The sequence below is a fragment of the Aquila chrysaetos genome, chromosome 2, assembly GCF_900496995.4.
Source record: "Aquila chrysaetos chrysaetos chromosome 2, bAquChr1.4, whole genome shotgun sequence".
Classification (NCBI taxonomy): Eukaryota; Metazoa; Chordata; class Aves; order Accipitriformes; family Accipitridae; genus Aquila; species Aquila chrysaetos.
The window spans coordinates 69884059-69902032 of NC_044005.1; the positions used below are offsets into that span (position 1 = coordinate 69884059).

The window sequence follows — 17974 nt, forward strand, 5'->3', positions numbered from 1 at the left end:
GACAGGTAGCTTTGCTTTAGGGCAGATGGAGGAATATGACACACAAAGCATTAACCTGAGGATACCAAACTACACAGATGGCGTTTCTTCTCTGAAGCTCCCCAGAATAAGGCAGAAACAAAGGAACAAATTTGATGTTCCTAACTTAAATTCCTTGATAAAATCAAAGCAAAGCTTTGACGAAAACAATATTAATTGTTATCTAAAGTCTATTAGATCATTTTGCTAGTTTTGTTGGAACAGCTTTCTGGTGCGATGTGCAGTTTCATAGATCCACACAGTGGTTTGGGTTGGAAGGGACCTTTAAAGCTCATCTAGTCCAATCTGCCTGCCGTGGGCAGGGACACCTTCCACTGGACCAGGTTGCTCAAAGCCCCATCCAACCTGGCCTTGAACACTGCCAGGGATGGGGCATCCACAACTTCTCTGGGCAACCTGTTCCAGTGCCTCACCTCCCTCGTTGTAAAGAATTTCTTGGTATGTGTGCATAAGTATGCACATACCTGCAGTATGATCTGGTAGAATAATCACAGAAGTGTTAGTTCATCTGTTCTGTAATTCTTCTTGGGGGTCTCGTATGTCTGGGTGCTATACGAATGCAAGAAAAACATAGTCTTTATTGTAAGGTGTCTACAGCTTAAAGGTAACAGGAGGTATGTAATGGGCATAATGTAATTGTCATGTTTGACATAAAGACCTTCTGCGTTTCAAAAAAAAGGGCCTCAAACAATTTTTAGAATTAGGAGGGGGGGGGAAGAGGGGTTTTGTGAAGATTCAGTACTTGCATTTTTTAATGTCTGCCTTTATTTTATTTTAGGTTGCTATTGACTGATTTGCCAGAACATTGCCCTACAAAGCATTGGAGGGCCTCTTCTTAATGGATTGCTGCAGCCCCTTAATTTCTCCATTGATCTTGTTCCCTGCATCGTGAGAACATTTTAGCCAGCGCAGAACCTAGAAGAGTTACATGTAAGTCATGATTCAAATTCCTTTGTACTTAAAGAAAAAAAAAAAGAAAATACAAAGGTCTTGGGGAGGCAAGGTAGAGGCAGTAAACATCATAGTTTAGAAGAATACTGTAAAAGCTGTAATTCAACAGCAAACATTAGGTGGTGAATAAATTGTTATTGAAGTAGTTACTTGCTTTTTTAACCTAAATGGTGATTGCCATTTTGAAGGCTTTTCTAAGTGTTCTGCTACCATAGTAAACCATAGCAAGAAGTACTTAAAATAGCTTCTCTTCACCCCATCCCCCTCATTATGCTTCATTTTTCTCCACAACTGGAGAAGCGTGCGTACACTTACCTTGGTGTGCTGTGCCGAAGCCGCACGTGCTCCATGCGGGTTTGGAGGCCATCCTTTGCTCAGCAGGACTGCAGGCATCCCTGTATTTTTCCCATCATAAAACCCATATCCGCCTCCTTTGGGGTTTCCAGAATACTTCCCTCGAGGAGCCCTGGCGCTGCTTCTCCTTTCAGCCTGCTGCCACAGAAGGCTCTTTAAGCATCAGTAGTACCTTCATTGCCACCTCCAGCTCCTTCCAGGGGGAGTTACCTGCTCCACCTGGCTATAGGAGGGTGGAGAAAGCCATGCACAGATCTGCTAGGGACAAAGGGGCTTAAAGGGGCTGCAGATCCCTTCCTGTCTCCTCAGTCTGGGTAGTAGCTCCTGGTGCTTGTTATGTACTTTGATTTTTCCTCCCAAGATGGGGAGCACCTGTGGTGCTGTGCACACACTTCCTGGCCCCCATCATGGCTAAATCCTCCTCTGAAACCTCGCATGGCAGCAGCCTGGCACGGAATTGGTGGGTTATTCTAGAGGAGAGAAATTGGTTTGACCCTTTTTAGCTTGGGAGCAGTTCAAACCCTAATTCTGGGATCCATCTGCAGGTGGAAGAGGCCCCTCGACCATTATAAGGATGGCATGGATGTGGTGGTCTGTGCTGTCCAGAGGGTGGGGCACTCCAGAGCTGCCAAATTTGGAAAAAGGCTTGAGCACAACTTTACTGCATTCATTTTTTAAATAAAACCAAATCTTGTTGTGGTTAGGAGGTTTTTATCTTTCTGATGGCGGTATAGAGCAGCTCGGCAAAAGGCCGCCTGAGCCAGAGATAATACAAAATTGTGTTCACAGTGTGGCACTGTGCGTGTTCCTGCCCTTGTTTGTTCACTGCAGTAACAAATTCATACGACACAGTTTAATGATTAATCAAGACAGGGCAGTGAAGCTGACCACAGCACTCATTGCTGATCAGTTTTTCTTGAATGCCTACAAAAACCATTTTTAATCTTAGGAAGTGATTTGTAATACTACTAAAAAAATAGGAGTATTTTGGAACTGAAGAGTTTATATTAGATTTATACCTTCATTTGAGGTACTTTATTTGCTTATGTGACACTAAAAGTATTATTTAAAACAAGAAAAGTCTATTGCAAAAGGAGGACAGGTTTTTTTAATGCATATGGAAATTCAGTTTTTAAAGAGAGGAGAAAATTTTTCTGGTGTGATATATATCAGCAAAAATAATAGTGAGGTAGTAGGCAATGGAGAAAGGGTAGTAACAGCATTTGCTGTTAAAGAGGCCTTACAAGGTGTTGGTTTGATTTTGTTTTCCGAAAAAGGGAGAGCATTGCCATTTCATTGTGGGCTTGGCAATATATGGTGCAGTCATTAATCAAACCCCTGATAGCAGGAATCCTCTGACTACAGGAAAATTTTGGATCTGGCTTGAAACTTGTTTCTAGTGCTTGTCTTAAGGGAAGAAAACTTGAAAGTATGAGTTGTAACAGCTAGGCAGGCAGAAACAACTCGTTGTTCATTAGTCCTATTTAGCACCATTGTCATGAGGTTTGGAAGCCTTATTCACAATTTCTTGCAGGCTTTTCTCATGATGTTTGAAAAGGTTGCCATTAGGCATCTTGCAAATTCACTATTAAAAACCCTTTCAGAGGAACTAACTTTAAAAATGGCATCCTTCTTAAGGGACTTGAAAAAGCAGCCAGAAATTGAATGGACATAAATGGAAAAAAACCTCTCTCGTTCCAAGAAGTGCATAGGAAGTTTTGTCTTGCTGCTTCTTGTGCTGCAAATAATCAGAAGTCTCCACTTCCAACAGTAAAATCAGGTCTGAGGGCCAAGTAAACTTGAAAACCATTGTAAGGACAGAGGAGCTGTCATCAAATACGTGCTTTCTTTACTTTTTTTTTTTTTTTTTTTACTGTGGTTGTGTGCTTGAGATATGCCAAACTTATAAAACATGATGTGTGCTCTAACTCCTAGAAAACACGTGCATCACCTCACAGGTTGTAGGCTGGTGGGCTGGTGTTGCACCCATTGTGCATGCAGATCTGTGCTGGCAGAGGTAGATGCAAGGGCAAGCTGCCGGTTGCTTACTTAATTTCTCAGTGTTTCCTGCTGTCTGGCTTTTTTTCACAACAAACTCTGCTTGTAACAATTACCTTGTTACAGCAATTCCCATAGAAAGAAGCAAACTTTCCCTTGTTAATTAGCCCTGTTGGAAAAAGCAGTTGCACAAGGTTGACCCAGCTGTAACAACTGTATTCTTCTTGCTTTTCCCAGGGTGCAGTGTATTTCATAAACAAGTATACCTTCCCCCCTCTTCCATTTATTATTTAGTTTTTATAATACTACTAGGATGCTGATAGATGTGATCTCCATAAAAATAATACGTATTGATGTTTGAATTCAAAGCAGAAGGTATCTTCCTTGTTCTGACAGAGCAGATTGCAAAACCCTGTTACGGTGCGTGTGCCAAGATAAAAACATTTCTCCAGGTCCCCTAGGAATTAATTCTGGGCAGGTTACGCTGCATGTATTATAATGAGGGAGTACAGGAATTAGGGAGAAGCTGTGCTTTTCTCTGAGCAGCTCGCAGTTTGTTATCCCGAACGGTCGCTAATGGCAGAGTACGGGACGGGGCTTTGCTTGGGTGCTGGGGATGTGGCTGTGCCTTGGAGCAGACGCTGGGGCAGGGCTGCTGGCATCCCAATGGAGGCGGGCAGTGATTCCCATCGATTTCCACACTCTGCTCACGTTTCTTCATTTTGTTTTACCTGTGTGTATTTTCCTTTAAAAGTGGCAAAAATAACACCCCAATCAATGGCATTCTGTGTCTAATAAATTGTCCTAATTTGTACTGCTTATGCAGTGTTGAGAATTCAGCAGGGGCCTTTAAGTGCTTTGTTCAGGGAAAAAAAAAAAGGCAACCCAAACCTCAGAAACCTCTGCACACAAATTTCATATTTGCTAGTTATAAGTCCTTGAGAATATTTCCAAAAAATTTTAAAAAGATTTCTTGAAATCTGTCCTACAACCATCTGTAGGCAGATGTAAATAATGTAAAGTTTTAAGATGCAGATTTTGGTGATTAAATGTCTGTCACCCGCCTACCACCACTGCCTGGGAAAAATGCATCTTTTTTAAAATCTGCACCAAAAGGTCAGGTAACTTGACTGAATTAAGAAAGAAATAAAATTTCTGAAGGCAAAGTCGCATCCCTTTGAACATTGACTTAAGCACTCCTGACTCTCAGTACCAAATCCACTTCCCAAGCGCCATGGCCGTACCTGAGGACATGGGTGGTTTTATCCTACTGGATTTTGATGCGAGATGTGGCCATGTCTGGATTTCATGATTTTTCTCGTATGTTTTCCTGTTGGAATGCTGTTTTTATAGTGGAGAAGGCATTTTCTTACCCGTTTTATGGTACTGACATATCAGGGCTCTGCACCTCATGCACCATCGCGTGGAGCATCTCCCGCCCCGGGGAGCTTCACGGCCTCCCGTGGCATCCTGTCCTGGGTGTCACGCTCAGAACTGCCAAAAAGCATTCACCTATGATGTAGGGGAAATCTCTTTTGCTGCTAATTAATCCAGTTACTCCTCCTGCCCTCCTGTTGAGAATACATAAAGCCATTGACTGCTGCCGACACTGTGTCGGTCCCTCGGTGTGATCGGGTGCTCCTCAGCACCATCAGTGCCTCTGTACCTGAGGCAGGCTGCACCCCCAGCCTGGGTGGCTGGGGACGGCTTTTAATAAGTGTTTGCTGCAAATATATCTGTTGATTAAATGTATATTTTTCTTTATATATACATACGTGTGTATATATATATAAATGAAATACATATATGTAAAAATAGTTCTATATATCTAAGTATGTAATTTAAAAAAAATGAAAATGGGTATCTGGGCAGATATATTCAGCATGGTCTGAAAAGCGCTGGTGTAGCTTCATGCACAGCAGCTGTGCACGCACACGTGTGTGGGCGGTGAGCTGACGTCCCTCTCTGGATGTTTCTGACCAAGAGCCCCGTGCCGGAGGCAACCCCATCCGGGTACATGCGGCGACCGCGGGCCGTATGGCCAGGAGGAGCATCCTGCTTGTGCTTAGTTGGTACGATGGAGGAGGACGGTGGTGTTTGTTGCAGTATAGCGCGCCGTATGAAACCGAATTATTCTGACACCTCTCCCCTTTGCTGCCATTGACCACAGGTTTGTTTGTTCATCACCCCAGCGGCGTGACAGGCCGCGTGGGCGCGCGGTGTCATTGATCTGTTTACTCGGCGTTTCCCACGTGGCTGCCGTGTTGTGGCGAGGACTTTTATTTTTCACTGCGGCAGGTGACAGCCCGGTTGCGTGCGTGTGTCAGCCCGAGGGACTGAGTCACAGCCCTCCCTCTGCCCGGGGCTGGCGACAATTCCCCTTACCGACGTGGGGCGAGATGCCGGCCCATCTCCACAGGACAGCTTACCTGCCCACATGTTTCTTTATTATTTTTTTTTTTTTACTGAAAAGACTGAGAGATGGTGATGGTGAGATCAACTTTCTCTGTAACCCAAACCAATGAAAAGTAAAATCCATCTCACCGCATCAGTTTTGTTTTCACTGCTGGTTCAACCTATCCTCTCCCCCTGGCAGAGCCCTGCACAGTCATTCAGTGCCCAGCTTGGGGGTGGTGTGGTTGTTAGCTCAGTGGTGTATGACCCATTTATTTTCATAATACTTAGATACCCGCGCTTCTGCAGCGTTCAGCACTCGGGTCCTACGACCTAAATCCTTGCCAGAAAAGCACACACCTGATTTCAGCGGCGTGCGTGGAGAGCGGCTGGCTCTGTGCTTGGCTTGCCGGGGGCTGCGAGAAGGCGATGGGCCGCTGGGTCGATTAATGTGCAAGCGCAGGTAAAGGTACATTTTTCCAGAGCTGGCACTTTGTCTTAGATTATGTTGTTAAATATCGATTGCTAGCTTACGAGACATGTTTCCTGTTATGATTTGCAAAGAGTTGAGAAGTAAAAGTGTTGTAGTGGATACTTTTCTGGCTATAATAACTTGGATTTTCAGAGACAGCAAGGTAATTAATGACATCAGATTGTTCACTCTCCTTTCCCAATCCCCAGACGTGGCATCACATATACTCTTGTTGAATCTGCTCTTAAGACAGACCTTTTTTCTTATTGAGTTACAGGTTTTCAGATGATAATTAGGTTCATGCTTGTGTTGCTTTCAGTAAATGGAAAGAATCAGGCACAGGATAGACAGGAGAGTAAACTGCCATCGCAGTAGACCTGGGAGCTTTAGGTATAAAATTAAAGAGTAATTTGCAAAGCGACTTGAAGTAAAGTGGATTTAAACACAATGAAATCATCCTTGACAGCAATTTGTTTGAAGTTCTTCTACTGTTATGAGTATAAAGGGATTTTTTTTAATTGCCGGTTTCTGGGTAGAGTATTCAGCATAATTTCTCACAGGTAAGCAAAGCATTAACTCCTTGTACCTCAGTAGTTTGGGCAGTGGAGGGATGTCGTGGTTTAAGCCCAGCCGGTAACAAAGCACCACGTGGCCGCTTGCTCACTCCTCCCCGCCGGTGGGATGGGGAGGAGAAAATATAAGGAAAAGCTTGTGGGTCAAGACAAGGATGGGGAGGGATCACTCACCAGTTATGCTCATGGGCAAAAAACAGATTCAACTTGGGGAAGAAACAAAATCAATTTAATTTACTACCAATTAAATCAAAATGAGGATAATGGGAAGTAAAACCAAGTCTTAAAACACCTTCCCCCCACCCCTCCCTCCTTCCCGGCACAGCTCCACTCCCAATATTCTCTCCCTCCTCCCCCGCAGCAGCGCAGGGGGACGGGGAATGGGGGTTGGGGTCAGTTCATCACACGTTGTCTCTGCCGCTCCTTCCTCCTCACGGGCAGGACTCCTCACTCTTCGCCTGCTCCACCGTGGGGTCCCTCCCACGGGAGACGGTCCTTCACGAACTGCTCCAGTGTGGGTCCCTCCCGTGGGCTGCAGTCCTTCAGGCACAGCCTGCTCCAGCGCTGGCTTTCCCACGGAGCCCTGGCCATCTTGGGGGGCATCCATCCCCCTGCTCCGGCGTGGGCTCCTCTCTCCCCGGGCTGCAGGCGGGCATCTGCTCCCCGCTCCCCTCCGCGGGCTGGGGGGGGACAGCCTGCCGCCTCACCGCGGGCTGCGGGGGCATCAGCCTCCTCCCCCGCTCCTCCTCCCCTCCTTCCTCACTGACCTCGGTGTCCGCACAGGGGTTCCTCTCACATCCCAATCCCACTACTCACTGCAGGTTCCCCTTCTTAAACCTGCTCCCCCAGAGGCGCTACCGCCATCGCTGACGGGCTCGGCCTGGGCCAGCGGCGGGTCCGACCTGGAGCCGGGGAAGCTTCGAGCAGCTTCTCACAGGAGCCGGCCCTGCAGCACCTCCCCCGCTACGAAAACCCCGCCACACAAACCCAAAACGGGAGAAACTGAGAGTAGGGAGAGGCACCTTCTTCATTTCATCATTTCAAAATCGGTCAGTGGTCAGCTAACGTAGAGAAGGACTCTGCCAGGTAACAGAGAAAACAATTAATCAAATGTATGAAAACCCAGCAAGATCCCGGGCGGTAGATACACACTGCATGCGAATAGCTGTCCAATGTTTAATAGAATATAATGGCACTCTAAATACAATGGCACTCTAAATACAAGCTGGAAAAAAAGTAACAGCAATTAGCTAGTTTGCATCCCTTGTTCAGATGAGCCATGAGTTCTGGGGTTTTTGCATTTATATACTTTTGCTGTAGGTGTTGGAAGTGTGGGTGGCCATGAAAAAGCAGTGGTTACAATAAGATTTTCCATTTATTGCCCTTTGTGTACAACTAAAAATAAGATTCAAATGCTTCAGAATTTGTAGAGCAAGCATAATCCTTCTCTTAGCTCTGATGACTGGCTCGCCTGCAGCTTCAGCTCTGTCTGGTGAGTCCTAAGCTTAAATGCTTGTAAATGGGTCTGTGTTGGAAGGGGAGGCAGAGTTTACTTGTGGTGTGGTCTAGCTATGTTAATTCATCAACTTCTTATTTGAAAAAAAAAAGGAGTTAGTCTTAGTGCATAAGTAAGATGTGGTGATGAAAGAATTTTGGAAGCAGAATTGTTCTGCTCTCTGGAAAAAGTAGCTTTGGAGAGGACTGAAAGATCTTTAAAATCAGTCCTCCAAAACTTCACTGGTGTAACTTGAACTGTTGATCCAGAACTTCATCTTCTGGCAAAGAAAAACAAAAAAAAGGAAATTACACAAATCTGCTGAGCATCAAGAAACAAATTCTCAGGGTTAACTTTTGGCATGTAAAATCCTTTTGGTTTGGTTTTTAGGGTGACAGTATTGAAATACGCTGTCTCGGTAGCTTTTCCAGGTAGTTGCACTAGTTAGGAATCCGCTAAATTAGTTGCAATGTCTTGAGCTACTAAATCTGTTCTGACCACATTAATTGATATGTCATCTCATGGCCAAGAGAAACATTAAAGAGAGATGTTGTCAGCATATGCAGGGAAATTCGTAACTTCATGGTGTCAGGTTTGGTGCTGTCCCAGCTTTGCTCATTAAGTAGCCGTGGCATTTCCAGAGACTAAGTGTGCCTGTGCATGTCAAGCTTCTCGGTTTGATGTCATTCTTGCAATGGATGAGTAGAGAAAGCATCTATCCAAGAGCTGCAGAACCAAAGGTAGAGGCTGAAAACTTGCTTTCTGCTGCGTGGCAGCTTGAGCTTCACCACTTTCTTGTCACTTCGTGACCTTTCCAGGTTTTCCCGGCTCGGCAGGGTAGCAGAAGTGTTGGTCTTGAGAATCGGGCTGCGTAAGACAATAGGTTTTCGCTCTGAGTAACACCGCATGGTGCAGAGGATGTGGGGTGCTGGGGGCACTTAGAGGCACTTGCGCTTGTTCCATGGAATAGCCATGCTGTCGGCGGTGAGTCTTTTATTATGCAATATGAAATCCCTTTAAATTAGCTTGGTGTAACCCTCCCTCTATTCTTAGGAGAGCTCGGTGCCTATCATTGCTGCCTTACTTTTGCCTTTTTTCTGAAACACGCGTTTCTGCTTTTACATCTGTATGCACCCGTTGGACCAGCTCCTGCCATGATACAAAGTATGAAAGGCAAGAGAGCTAACGCAGTAATCAGGCTTTTAAGTATTTCAGGTGCGAATGGGCAAAACTTCAGCAATAATTAGTTTCCATGGCGGTGGTTGCTGCAGGGAATTACATTACAGCTGTTACAATCACCTGCATGTCTCAGTCCTGTAGGTGACCAGATGCTGACAAGCAGCATAAACATTTGTTGTCATTTTTTCTGTGGAATTTTCCCTTTTTGGTACAGAAGTAGAGGTGGGTTTTTTCTCTCCCCCCCCCCCCCCTTTCTACTGCTACGCCCGATGCAGATGAGTTCAAACCTGATGGCTTTGAAGATAACGGCAGGAGAGAGTGTGTCATGCGGCGACGACACTCACGCGCCGCTCACTGCTGCTGCACTTTCCAGCTGGATGAGACACGCTGGTCTTTTCCAGGGGTATCGCCGCACCAGCTATTTTTAGAGATGGCACATAGGACGCGTTGTGCAATTATCAGTACCCGCTGCTGGGCTCTTCATTTTTTCCCTTGTATGGTGATGAGGTTTTTCAGGTGTTTACCTTTCTCTTGAAGAGGTAGACGGATCTCTTTTTGATTCTTCTAACCACTTGCAGAGCTGCTCCGTGGAGTCTGCGGAGCTGTGTTTTCTGTACACAGCCTGAAGGGAACAGTCCTGCATGCGGCCACTAAATTAAGATCAGTATAACTGACCGAAGCAATGCAGTTGAGATTTTCAGCTGAAGAGCTCTAACAACCTGTTGGGTTGCATAGCAGTAGATCTGCTATCTCGGGAAACCCCCAGCTTGGTTTTTTTTAACTTTCCCACAGCAAACAAGCTGCACTCAGGCATTTTTACAGTTGTCATGAACTCTTTCTATGGCTCTCAGTTTCTGGAGTCCTTTAAACAGCCAGCTCGGCTGTTGCTGCTCCCTGTGATGTATGGGAGGTCCTGTGAGATGGCGGCGGCAGATCCCAGTCACCCGGTGATCCCGTCCCACGCACCCGGGGGGAACGGTGGGTGCTTAGGGATGTGGTGCAGCCTCATGATGGGAGCAGAGCCGGACAAAGCAGTTGACTGCTGGCTTAAACCTGTCGGTTTCTGGAGGAACAGAGCTGGCCGGTTGCAGGCTCCTTAATGCATTGCTCAAATAATGCAAAAACATTAGCAATGGAGATTTGCTGTAATGGTGTATTTTAAGTGCATCTCTGCTCTGCCAGCTTCACTTTTAATGCATTCGGTTAAGGAATGCTTTGGAGGTTGCTGCTAATGGATGAATCTTCCGGAAAATTGGAATTTTCAGATAAGATTGACACTTTGGAGTGAGAAATATAAATCTAATGAGAGTATTTCAGCAGAGGTTTGTAATTAGGAATGAATGGAGGGAATTTGTGCGCGCAGTCTGCAAAAGGGCACAATGGAAGGTGAAATTGCACCCTCTGCGCTGAATGAGGGATGAAAGCCAATGTATCAGTGTCATGGCATGACAGTGTAGAGTATAAATGATACTGTCACTGAGTGCTGCAGAAGGTATCAAGGGAATTCCACTCCAGTAAATTACATTACTTAGACAGACCTGAAGGCATTGTGTCTGAATGATTGGAGGGAAAAAAGGTTGTCAGCACAAAGCAGAAGATATTATAGAACAACTGGCTGCAGGGTTGGAAAGCGCTGTTTTTCTGATATTTACCATGCAAAGCTCTTCAGATGCTTTTTTAAATGTTTTTGGTTGAATTACAAATGTATTGATGAAGCAATAGTATTTTTTGAGATGGTGTTCGGAGTGGATACCAGCCTGCAGCAAAGTTTGAGCACACACAGCTGCCATTTTTTCAGTAGGACTTGGGACTCCTTCAGACCTGGGGAAAATCTAGTTGTGTGTTCCCAGCTCAAGCAGTGATCTTTATGCATTGCTTCATTTGGCTGAGGACTTGCTTTTTGGGCTGGATTTTGGTTATGGTGTAGTTCTAGCATAGGTTTGTGGGGAGGGGAGGGTTGTTACCATTCTCACTAGCAGTGTCTGGGGCTGGATTGTGGTGAGCAGCAGCAGATCACGGGACACAAACTTTATATTCTTATTTAGAGGCACTCAGACAGCATGGCGAGGTCTGTGATGCAGGCGGCTAGGACCGTGATGTCATGGTGACAGTGCAGCAAAAATCCAGAGACTTCATCCCTTTCAGTATGCATGTGCTGGCACATCATACACATGTGTTCCTCAAACTGTTTTGCTCATTGCCCACCCAAACCCACTGCTAACACCACCTTGCTTCCCCCAGCCACAGTGATGGTGTCAAGTAGAATAGTTATTTCTCTCCTTTTTTTCCTCTGTAATGACCTATTACATCCACCCTCACAGGGGCAGTACCTCAGAGACGGGACTTAACTGCTTCTCTGTCTCTGTTCTTACACGCAGACAACACCTACAAGCTCCTGTCATTTCCTAGTTTGCTCGTGGGTGAGACAGCCCAGCTCCCACAGTGCTCCCAAACTGCCGCTTGACGATAAAACAGCTTCCCCCCGAAGATGCTACGTTTCATTCCTGCAGCGCATAATAAGCCCTGTCTGCTTTGGGCTTCTTGTAAAACTTCAGCAGACTTTGTACTGCTTAAAAACATATTTTTCCACTTGCCTACTCATGAAAAGCATCACTGAAAGTGCATGCTGTAAATAATGATAAGGGAGCAGGCCTCGTTTCTCCTCTTCAAAACATGATTCTCAGCAAAGCCCACACATGGCAGGAGGATGGACATGCAGCACAGTTAAATTAGCAGTCCTTAGCGTAGGGTTCTTTACCTAGAAATACCATTCCAAGTTGTGGGGGCATTAACCAGGAAATACAGCCAAACTGAAGGGTTCTGATTCGGGAGAGGTTGCGGTTCAAATGCTTCCATGGAAATGGCCTGTCCTCCTCAGAATGCAGGATTCAGTCCTTACATCCCCTAGCTGGAAACCATAGCGTCAAACCTACAGGCAGTGTGCAAAAGCAGTGAGGCATCTGTGGAAAAGAAGATGGCCTGTGTGGGATGGGATTCAATAGTATAGCAATTTATTAGCAGGTCCTTATCATAGCCAGAGGTGAGTGGGAGGAAGCAAAGTGTAATTTGTATCTATACTTCTCACATTAGAACTGGGCTGGAGTGGCCCAGGGTGTAGGACTGTGTCTGTCTGTCTGGATAAAAAGGGGAGTTAAGATCTAAGAGATGTAAAGTTTTTCCTTAGACCATCATTGCCATGGGAGACTACTATGCCTGCTTAAGTGCTTGTTTGTAGCATTATTAAAAATCTGCCGTTGCTCACTTCTGTGGTATTTTGTGTCAAAAGCTGGCATTTTGACATTTTTTTTTTTTTTAATGTTGGGAAAGCAAATTCTGTTTCTTATATTCAGCGTCATTCCTGCGGTCATGATTGAGCCACGTTTTCAAAGTGTGGTTCTTTGTAGTCATCCATCAATCCACAGAAGACCCATTTGTTCTCGCTGCCCTAGCTATCCATATGATGCCATTTTCCTCTTCCCACGCTGGTCCTGTGGCATGAACGCCTATAACCAGCACCTGTGAAGTCATCAGGATCACTCATGGGAGCAATGGATGCAAGACTGGACTTTAAATGCTGCAAAGTACCATGACTGCAAAAGTAGGGTAGAGGGGGAGAAGGAATGACCAAACTCTACACCTTAGGGAATATGGAGAGACTAACCAGTATTGCTTTAACTGAGAGACATATTGAGCCTGCTCAGTCAGATCTGTATCCCCTGGCAAATGTATTTTGTTGTGTAAATGGCTCCCTGCTGTCCCAGAAGACTATCGCTATCTTTTCCTACCTTGTACAATGGATTTCTAAATAATCAATCTTTGTGCAGGAAAGTTGTGGTTCAGTAAGCCCAGTTTGCTAACGAGTCAATGGTTTAATCTTAATTCTCACTGCTAGTGCTTTTGATAACACAGGGCTATAAAGTTTGACATAGCAGAAACTTCTCTATAAACTCTGATTTGCTTGCCAAAAAGTCAGACCATTACCGTTAATTCCCCTCTTATCATTAGTGTTATTAAACTGACGATTGATGTGTAAAAACTGCCATTTGCATGAAGTTCCCAAAACTGCAGTAAAAGAGACTTTTGTTCTGACTTGGTAAAGAGAGGGGGGAAAAAAAGGGCAAAATAACGCTAGGTCTAACAGCAGAGATGTTCATATAAAGACATGTTCTGAACAATAAGATCGTTTATCCATGTATGACATAAATACATCAGAATTTAAATAATGAGAGATCTTGTGAAATGCAGCAAAATGCACACCACTGGCATTGTGAAGTTTCCCTTCTCTAAAGCCCTATTCTCAGGGAAAAGCAGCTTTACTTTTGCTTTGAAAATCCATTATCATAAGCCTTTTTTTTTTTAAAACACTTGTCTTAGTGCAATATTAAAGCAATTTTATACCCTAAGAGCAGCTCTTTTGTAAGGTAAAGTGCAGTCCCGTGTGTGTATGTAATTGCGGTTTATAATACTTCTCACAATCCTAATTTCCCCCAAATTAAGAAAACCACTCACCTTTTTAGGCTTTCCTTTTCCTAATTATTTTTTGTTCTGCCTGTTTTTCTTCCCCAAAAGATCCTTTTTTAAAAATCCCTTCTTAGGAGAAGAAAAAAAAAGGCACAGAACGCTTTCTGGATTCATTGCAAAACACTGCTTGAAGGAAGCATTTTAAGAGTTTAGGTTAGAAAGTTTCTGCCTCTTTGAAACTGCATGGGTGACACTGCTATTTTGGGAGGCAGTGCCATCTGCTTGTTCAACCAAAAAGCGGGGAAGATGTTCCTAGTTCTGGCATAGACTTTTGGGTTGATTCCACATAAAATTCCCGATCGATCTTTGCTTGTGCTTGCCCCCTCTATAAGCTGGGGAGAGCAAGGCCACTCACCTCTTCCACCTTCACAGCTCCCAGGGGAAGGGTGTTCAGCTTGTGGTCCACGATGAGTAAGACATGGTTGTTCAAAACAGGCACAGTCCATCATGAGGTATGAGGTCCACAGTTCCTCCCCGCGGGTGTTCATGTTTCAAGAGCTGTACTGAGGAGAAAGAGAGAGCAACGTAGCTCCCAACACCTGATGCCACAGGTAGCTGCTACCTGCAGGTGAAGAAGAGGGTCTTTGGGGGAGGCTTGGTTGGGGTTTGCTGGAGGAGTTGGGTGTTTGTTTGCTTTTGAGTAAGAAAGAGGGAGGACAAGTTTTCTGGGGTTTTCCTTGCTTTTGGGGGAGAAAAAAAGCAGGAGGACAAGGTTCCCTGGAGCACAGATCAACCATCCACCAGCTAGTGCAGGTGTAAGCAGTGCGGGAGGTGCAGAGGACAGTAAGACTAAGTGGGGAGGAATGGCAGGACTTGTAGGGAGTGCAGATGGGTTGAAGGAAGAGGTTGACATGAGTAAGGTGGAGTCTATGTAGTATGTACCGTGAGTCTGTGGAAATAGCACAGGGAAACATGGAAATGTGAGGTTACTGTAGTCCTCCATAGGTGTTTAAGACATTTCTCTGAGATAAGAGAGATTTAAGTCTATGTTATATTGCTGGAGTATTTGCAAATACGTATGTATCATCGTTACAATATCTTCCTGACTGGCAAAATGTTTCATCCAATCTCTGTTGACAGAGAAGATTGCCTACTGATAATTGCTTTGCTTAAGTGTCTGATAATATGCCAGAAATGAGAGCATTCTCTGTTAGGTCATCTTTAATTATGCATGTACCACCTGTCAGCTTTAAATCTGAAGAAGATTGGTTTTCTCATTGGATTTGGAGTAGGGAAAAGAAGAGAGCCTTCAACAAGAGGACTAGGCAGTTGCAAACAGTGTGCCTATGGGGGAGTTTCACAAGCAGTCTCCTCATCTTCCCTAGTCATGGATACCACTGTTGGCACATGCGGAAATATTTGAAATATTGCCTAAACTAGCTGCCGTAGCGATGGTTTTTGCAGGAAGAGGATTTCAGACCATCTGTTGCATTTCCTGGTTTTCCTTTTTCCCCATTTCAAAGGGAGAGGGAGCACCGAGTTGGGGAAGGACATGTGGCAAGTCATGGCTTCTTTGGCAGCTCTGGGAGGAAATCCCTTCCAAAAGCCTTGCGGGTGGGTTATTCACTTTTACACTGATTAAAGCACACAATAAAACTAGTCAGGCCAATGAAGACATGCCAATCTAATAGGAAACTAAGGGCTCAAAAGACTGAAAAATTATGAGGATGGGTGCTTAACAGGGTTGCCATTACCAGACCAACTTATGATACTAAAAATTACCTTGGAGATAAAATTTTATCTTTGTACAGGGTGGGGAGGCAGTAACTGTTTGGGAATAGTTGAAGGGATTTTCAGTTCATGCGAGAATACTAGCTGCTTATTTGGTACAGTAATAGATTTTAGGAATCTCCTGGGTTTTCTGGTCTCCTTTACTCTGAGGCCAGTCTGGAGAGCAGGGAAAGGGTGGTTGGTTGTCCTCAAAAATGTACCGTTTGTACCGGAAAACAGGAATGGTCTTTGTTAAACTTCTCACCTGCTTTGGCAGAAGAGAACATCACTTGCAGTGTGGAATGTTGGTCCTGATGCTTCTTGCCTATGTATCCGAGTGGCCCACACTTCCCCCTCTCTGGGATTTTGGTTTTTCAGCTTCTGTCATCACTGCCTCAGCCTCCTGGAAAGAATTCCTCAGTTACACTGGTTAGCTGACACTGATTGTTTTTCCTGGTAATACCTTCAGCCAGTGCTATTTTTGAAAATCTGGGATTTGGAACAGTAGGTCAGTTTGTAAAACAACAAGAACGAGTGAAGAGGGACAGATGGCTCTGGATGCGAGAGCATGTTTCTGTTCATCTCCCATTTGGCTTTTGCTGATGCTTCGTCGTTGTGTGAGCATTTGAGGCTGTCGTTTTGCATTGGTTAAGTGGTAGATGCTCCTTTGCTGCAAAGATTGTCCTGTGGCACACGTCATGTCCCCCCCTCCGCTCCTGTGGGGCTCCAAGGCAGGCTCCCTCTGCAGAAGCTGGCAGTGCATTTGCACCTGAGGACATGGAAAGGGTTTGGGAGAGAAGTGGATTTTCTGCCTAGAAATCTGGCTGTATTTTTTCTGACATTTTCTCCCAGTGACTACACTGGACGAAGCTTGCCTGATTATTCCTTTGTTCAGCATAAGGTTGCCAGACTCACCTTTCTTTGCTATTCCTGTGAAAATGATGACAACTTCTCCATCTTCTGTTGTGCTGTGGGATTTTGCTCAATTCTTAGTCAGAATCTGATTGATTCAGACTTGCTTACTTCTCTCTCTCTGAATAGTGGTTCCAGCAGCATCACCTGGATGTAGCTGAACTTTACAGAGCTGAAATGGAAAAGTGTGTGGGCGGTGCCACAACCTTTTTTGCTCGCTCATGATTCATTCAGCCTTTCTTTCCAGCCTCCTATTGCAAGCTAAAGGGCTCTCCAGTCTAGCAGTGGTCACTGGAAGACACCTCTTTCATACAGGCTCCTTCATTAAATACAAGGGTGTATGCATCTCATTATCCTTGTGCTACTGCTGAGTTGTGCAGCACCACTGGACACTGCAGCAGATGTCCCGTTCACCAGTTTGACGGACAACCATACTTGAGTGAATGCAGTACTCTGCTTTTGTCTCTGAAAAACTGGGCAACTAGATGAGATTTAAGGATACCTTTAAGGATTAAAGAAATTTTTACTTAAAACCAGACTTGAAATAATTAAGCAAAATTCCCTCCCCAAAATAAAACAACAGCATGCCCTAGCAAGGATTTTTCTGAGCTCTTCTGGCTTACGAGATGTGGCTTACGTAGTCCCCAGGTCTGGCCAGTCCTGGGGGCTCTTTCTTGCCCTATATTTTATGGGTGATTACTTAAACTACCCAGAGCAGTTTTTCTGGAAAGCCTTCCTGTTCTCGAACCCAAGATGGCATCATCTCCCTTGTCCTCTCTTATGACCACCTACCCCTTTTCTCTCCTGGACTCTTCAGTGGAGCTTGCCCAACTGCCTTGGTCACAGGAGGGGCTTCAGCTATCTTCTTCATTTCTCACAGGGACACTTGTTTAACATTTCTCTTGTAGCCTTTGGTGTGCTGCTGGTTTTAGGCTTTATGCTTTTTCTTTCTCAGTTCACTCTTAAAAACACTACAGTAAAACTTTTCACATGTCAGGTTTAGTATCCGTTATAGTAGCAGCTTCATGCAGGATTCATACTTTCCCTTCCATAGCAGTGCAGCAGTGCTTGATAGTGAAGCTGGTGAAATTCAGAGCAATGTGTTTACATTGAGATATCCGACTGTATACACTGCTAATTTTAAGAGGAAGGGGAACTCTTCATGGGATAATTGGTTTTGCCATATTTATAGACATGACCTCTTGCTGAAGGATGTTTTTACTGACTCCAAGTCGGCTGCTGACAGCTGGTATTACAAGAGTTCATTGTGAGTCTCATGGTCTGTGTGTGCTTATGTATACACAGCACAGACAAGATGAAGCCACGGAGAGATAATGAAGGCAGAGATGCTAAACCCTGTAGCAGTGCCTAGTAGTG

The 17974-nt window shown here is 44.8% G+C and overlaps 1 protein-coding gene across 3 annotated transcripts in view; it reads left to right on the plus strand.

The window, feature by feature from the left end:
* Window positions 1-17974, plus strand: part of BACH2 (BTB domain and CNC homolog 2) — a 194020-nt gene that overhangs the window by 104335 nt on the left and 71711 nt on the right. For all 3 annotated transcript variants that reach the window (XM_030042099.2, XM_030042106.1, XM_030042092.2), the window contains one exon: window positions 818-969. The gene's annotated coding sequence lies outside the window, so the exon portion shown is untranslated. The remainder of the gene's footprint in view (window positions 1-817; window positions 970-17974) is intronic.